This window comes from Terrapene carolina, unplaced genomic scaffold, assembly GCF_002925995.2.
Source record: "Terrapene carolina triunguis isolate 2854851 unplaced genomic scaffold, T_m_triunguis-2.0 Scaffold675, whole genome shotgun sequence".
Taxonomy (NCBI): domain Eukaryota; kingdom Metazoa; phylum Chordata; order Testudines; family Emydidae; genus Terrapene; species Terrapene triunguis.
The window spans coordinates 391923-397953 of NW_020665026.1; positions in this window are offsets into that span (position 1 = coordinate 391923).

Below are 6031 nucleotides of genomic sequence, written 5' to 3' on the forward strand. Positions count from 1 at the left end.
AGCATGCACAGCCCCTGCACCGACTGACCCTACAATAACAAACCAGCCCCATCGCTGATGCAAAGCCCTATGAAAACAAACCGGCGTTCATGGCCCCAGCACTCATGAGTAGTCTGACGATAACAAGCTGGTGTGCACAGCCCTTGCACTGACGGATGAGCCTACGAAAACAGACAGGCTCAGTCCCCGTGCTGAGGCGCAACCCTACAATAACAACCCAGCCCGCGCAGCGTAGCTGTCAGTTTTTCCCTCGAAGGGCAGACGCGGCAACAGCTCCCCATTAGCCTGGACAGCTAAAGAACAACCAGAGCAAACACGGGCCAGAGGTTCTGGGCCAGATCTCAGCTGGTGTAAATCAGTGAGGCTGCACTGATTTCCACCAGCCGAGGATCTAGCCCTCTGCTCTGGCCCTGGCCGCAGGAATGGAGAGGGGAAATTGGCGAGGCTCGCTCAGTTCCTGGCCTTATTTGGCTGCGATCCGTCCAGCAAGGGACACCTGCTTTCGATTGTCGTCGCCTGGCCAATAGCCAGCCAGTCGCACTGCTGTGTAGCTACATTCCTCTTATTATTTTAAACTAAGCCATTTAAAATCTAAGAGCGTTCGGGCAGGGGGGAGAGGGGGACTTTATAAATAGCACTTGTTAGCGGAGCTGGTGGGAAAACAAACCAAAGCAGATGGGGGGGGGGGGGGCTGAGTGGGGTGCTGGGAAGGAAAATACAACCACATGCAGCCGTGTTTCACCTTCTGCGCCCCAGCTGTCCCCCGAGCTCACGTGGGCCGAGCCCTTTGCAAAGCCTGAGCCCACGGGCCACGCCGAGCCGCTGGAATCAATGGTGATGCAGCAGAGACGGGGGCGGACCTGGGCGTGGCGTAGTGCACCACACGCTGGCGGAGCAGCCAGGACACCTGGGTTCTACCCAGCTCAGCCAGGTGCCTGCTGCATGACTTGGGCAAGTCCCTTCTCCGGGCTCTGTCGGCTCTTTGCAGCAGGGACTGGGTGTGCAGCACGAGGGGGGGATGTCAGTGAGGGGATCTGAGGGCTCCCTCGAAATATGATGCGTGTAGGAAAAAACCTGGCTGATCAGCGGAGAAAAATGTTTCGCTCCCTTGCAACGTGGGAGCCTTGTGCGTTTGTCTGGTCGGTTCCACCAGTACGATCAGTTGTTCCCCCCCTTCTCTGTGGGTCTTTGCATGGTGTGTGCCTTTGTGTTGGGAGGTGTGATTATGGGGAGATGGGATGGGGGTGTTTTGGGGGGGTGATTGTGGGTGAGAGTTGATGTGTTGGGAGGTTTGTGATTGTGGCAGCTTGGGGCGTGATTGTGTATCAGTTGTGATTGTGTGTCGGGGTGTGTGGATTTTGTGTGTGTGTGTGTGTGTGTGTCTGTGTGTGTCTGTAATTTTATATCAGTTGTGACTATGTGGCGGGGTGTGTGGATTGGGTGTGTAATTGTGTATTGAGAAAGATGAGTCACCTCTCACCTTTGACCATGTGGGGGTGCGCAGTTCTAGTGGCACTGGGTCAGGCACTGCTACTGTTATGCCCACCTGCCTGAGGCCATGGGCGGGGTGGCGGCCTACCGATCAGAGCAGGAGACAGGAAGCAGGACCTCTGGGTTCTATGCCTGGCTCTGACTTGTCAGATGAATCATTTACCCATGCTGTGCCTCAGTTTCCCCTTTACAAAAACAGGGAGACTTCCCACTCTCAGATTTGTATGGGTTGCCTTTATTATGCAGGGGGTCAGATTCCTGGCCTTAAAATCCATGAAACTATTTCCCGGAGCAGATTGGACTGATCAGCTGAGCTCCACACCCAGCGGGGAGAAGAAAACAGGTTCGGAACATTTCTTCCTGACCTCCTGCTGGGGATCAGCTTATGCCCTGAAGCTTGAGGATGGATGACAAGAGGTTTGCTTGTAATGCATTATTCAGCTACTAGAGGACTCTGTTTGCTCTAGAGGGTGTGAGTCCTGGTAAACAAAGGAGACAGTGTTGGAACTTGAGCTGCACAGAAGCCGCTTTGTGTCTGTAGTTTGTATAATAGACACAGCCTGTTCAGAGCAGCTGCAAATTCCCTAGCCAATGACTGTGTCTCAACCTAGCCAGCATCACCGTTGTTTCTTTGGATATGCCTCTCACTCCTTTCTTTTTAAATCTTGCTCAGTTCTTCGTTTGTTTATCATGTAGCAGTGAGTTCCGCAGGTTATTTATGTGCTTCCCATAAGTAGAGCTAGCTGCCTTTCCAGGTACGCCGTCTGTAGATGGTGGCTTGGGAAGCCCAAGTGCTTAGCCACATGTCTGGTATTTATATTCATATTAACACAGCATCTAGTGGTCCAAGCTGAGATCAGGGACCCACTGCACAGACGCAGCATGAAAGACAGTCACTGCCCTGATGAGCTCACAGTCTAAGTAGACAAGGGTGGGAAGGGAAACTGAGGCACGGAGACTTGCGGATGTAACCTTAGCGTCTCTGTGCCTTAGTGTCCCCACCTGTCTCCTGGGGACAACAGCCCTGCCTCGGGGGGTGGGGCTGGGGGCTGGGAGGTTGAATACATTAAAGACTGTGAGGAGCTGGAATAGTTTTCTTGCTCCAGTGCTGTGCTTAGCTGCCGGCTCCGCAGCGGAGCTGGGGTGAGGAGGCTGTACCAGGCCTGTCAGCGCTGGCTGCAGAAGGGATCACCCAGGATAACGCTGGCCAGACCGGAAAGCCGGAGGGGCCCTGCTCCTGTGTCCTCCCCGGTGCAGAGCTGCTGTTGGCTTCAGCGGACAACTGCGGCCATCACAGGATTAGGCCCTGAAAGGAGGCTGCCCTGGGGCACAGAGAGACGCTGGGTTAATTGTCATGGCGACTCTGCCAAAGTCAGTTGTGTTGAGGTCGTCCGGGCAGGGCCGGCCTCTCCCCATGTGCCTGGCACACCGATGCCCTGATCTCAGCTGGGGCCTGTAGCCTCTGCTTTAACACAAAGAGAAAAGAGAAGGGACCTGTGTGTAACAAGGCCCAGATGGGACTGGGGTGCAGGGCAGCACTCGGGCCTCCACAGGGTCAGCTTGTGAACCTGGTCCCACTAATTTGGGAGCCAGCCAGAGCTGGGTTGAGGCCTGAAGCGTCCGCATCTGGTCTGCCGTGATGAGAGCGGAATCGCAACGTTCTTGGGTTTTTTAAACAGGTTTCTAGCCCTCGGGGATGCCAAGAAAATATGCCCTGAGTGTAACCGACGCCTGCCTGAGTCTGCAGCCAGCCTGACCCGACGGCTCCGAGAGGTGTGAACCATCCCATTTGTTATCTCTGAAACCTGCCGCTGTACTGCCGCCCTACTGGACGGGTGGGGCTATAGCCCATGGGCAGGGCTACAGAGGGGCACGCAGCGGAGACTAGAGACAGACCTTCCCCGTTGTGTGTGTGTATGTGTATGTGCTGCTTCAATTGGTCCTTCTCTATGGAAACCATCTACGGCCTGCTGGAACATTAAATCGCTGGGGCAAATGAGGTTTGGTACGTCCGGCTGGCTGCCGCTGCAGTATCTAATTCGCTGCCTGAACAAATCGCTTCCACTCCGGCTCGGTAATTTTCAGCTAACTCGTACAGCCAAGCCCAGCCAATTAGATGTGCCGCGTCTCGCTCACACACACATGCTTACTTTTGAAAAACGTCTCTGCTCTTGGAAGTAATTTCAGGTAAGATCTCCAGCGTACCAGCCTCCTTGGGCTACGTGCCCTGTATCAGCTCATAATGGGACTGGCAAATCACCCAGAACCCGCCGCTGGGGAAAGGAGTTATTATAACGGGGTTCAAAAGGGAGCTAGATAGATTCATGGAGGATAGGTCCATCAATGACTAGTAGCCAGGATGGGCGGGGATGGTGTCCTTAGCCTCTGTTTGCCAGAAGCTGGGATTGGGTGACAGGGGATGGATCACTTCATAACCTGTCTGTTCATTCCCTCTGGGGCACCTGGCATTGGCCACTGTTGGAAGACAGGATACTGGGCTGGATGGACCTTTGGTCTGACCCAGTCTGGCCGTTCTTATGTTCTTATGAGTTTCAGAAAACAAGGTGACAAAAGGATCCCAGCCCGACCGTGGGCTGGGAAGGTGTGATCACCGCTCCTTTCCTTCCCACACCCCACCCTGGGCAAAGCCCATCACTAGGGCAGGCTGTGGTCACAATGAGCAGCGCTCACAGAGCTCTGCTCCGTGGGGCTTGCGCTACCACGGTCCCCACTCTTCAGAGCGGGAAACTGAGGCACGGTATGATTATGGTCCCGTGGCCGTTTTCCAGCAAAGCCAGGCTTAGAGCTCAGCTCGCCTGGCTCCCGGCTAGCCTGCTCTGATGGAGGAAAACTGCCCAGCAAGCTAATTGCCACCCTGTAGAGTGGGGAACGCCCCCCCTCCCGCAACAGCCCATTCCGCCGTAATCCAAATCCCCTCTTGGGCGGGGAGGGGTCTTTTCCCATCTTGCGCCTTCTGATTGTTCAGCCCAGATGCCATGCTGCCTGTCTCTGAGCACAACCCTTCATCTCCCGCCCACCCAGCACCGCTGCAGTCTCCTTACTAGGCAGAAGTCAGGGGCCATATTCACAGAGCCGAATGCGCCGGTGTAGGGGCACCAGTTTAATAATACTGCGTAGGACCCCATAAATCCTAAGGACGGCCCTGTACACGCTACTGCAAGGCTATCTGTACCAAATCTGCCTTGTGAGCTATCATGTGACAACCGCGAACACACTGGTCAATGGTGTCATTGTAAAATCTCCGTGACAGCATCAGCTGGCAAGTCATAAATTCTCTCCCGGTGATGTCATTGGAACGTGTGTAAAACCCGACGGCCTAGCCCTGGTCAAGGCAATGGACAGGTTTGTCCTAGACAAAGGACTGCGGATTGGCTTGGCTGACCAGCCTGATGCTCAGGCTGAGACAATGATGGGGCACTGGCATAAAAGCTAAACAAAGCCATCAAGCTAACGAGGGGAGGAGGTAACGACGCACCCAACACCAGCGTGAAAGCTTCCCTGCCCGGGAGGAGAAAAGGGACTTCATCTGCGACCGCACCGCAGCGGTTAACTGGATGATAAAGACAGGGAGGCGGAACCGCAAATGCCAGGCAGGTCAATGAACTGATTGCAGACAATATGACTGTCGTAAAAGAGGAGCTAGTCAGCTCGCTTATGAGCGCTAATGGTGATGAATATTGTAACATGTCTGTATTAACACTAGGGGAGGAATTATGGCTCCTCACTGGTATTACACCGTAAAGTCTGGCCCCAAAGGCTGTCTCCCAGACAGGAGGGAAGGCAGCTGCTACCTGTCGCCAGTGAAATTAACAAAAGTGAGGCCAAACCCAATGCAAACTCCATTTATATACTAATGGGCAGGGGTGGGAAGTCCCCAGGCAGGGGAGAACAGCGGGGATCAGCCCGAGTCTGGGGACAAAACAGTGAGTTTAGGACGATAGACGAAGCCATCCGGACAGATGCAAGGGGCCACAGCTCTTGCAAGCCCAGACAGATGGACAGGGCCGGCTCTAGGCACCAGCAAACCAATGTGCTTGGGGCGGCACATTTTCAGGGGTGGCATTCCGGTCACCTTTTTTATTTTTTTGCTTCAGGCTGGCCCTGACAGCAGCTGTGCCTCATGCGTGGGGGGCACCCAGGGGCCGCTGCGGTTCACGCTGCGGGGGAGCAGCGCCCGCACCTTGTGGCTGGGCCGGGCAGGCTCCGAGTGGGGGACACGCGGGCTGGGGGCCACCCCTCGGGGCACACGGAGCCGCCTGCAGATGCCGCAGGGTGGCCGCCCCCCAGTGCTGCAGCCGGGGCTGGGCGAAGCAGCCTGAGCCGCCCAGGGGCTGCAGCAGGGTGGCCAGAAGCAGCAGCGGGGCCATAGAGGGCAGGGTGCTGCCGTGTGGGGCCCGCGTCCCGCTCTCTGGGGCTCCGCTCCCTCTGGGGCTACCCTGCCCTGGCTCCTCAGCCTCCTGCCGGGGCTGTCCCCCGGCTCCTCAGCCCTCTGCCCTCCCGGGTCCGGCCGGTCCTGGAG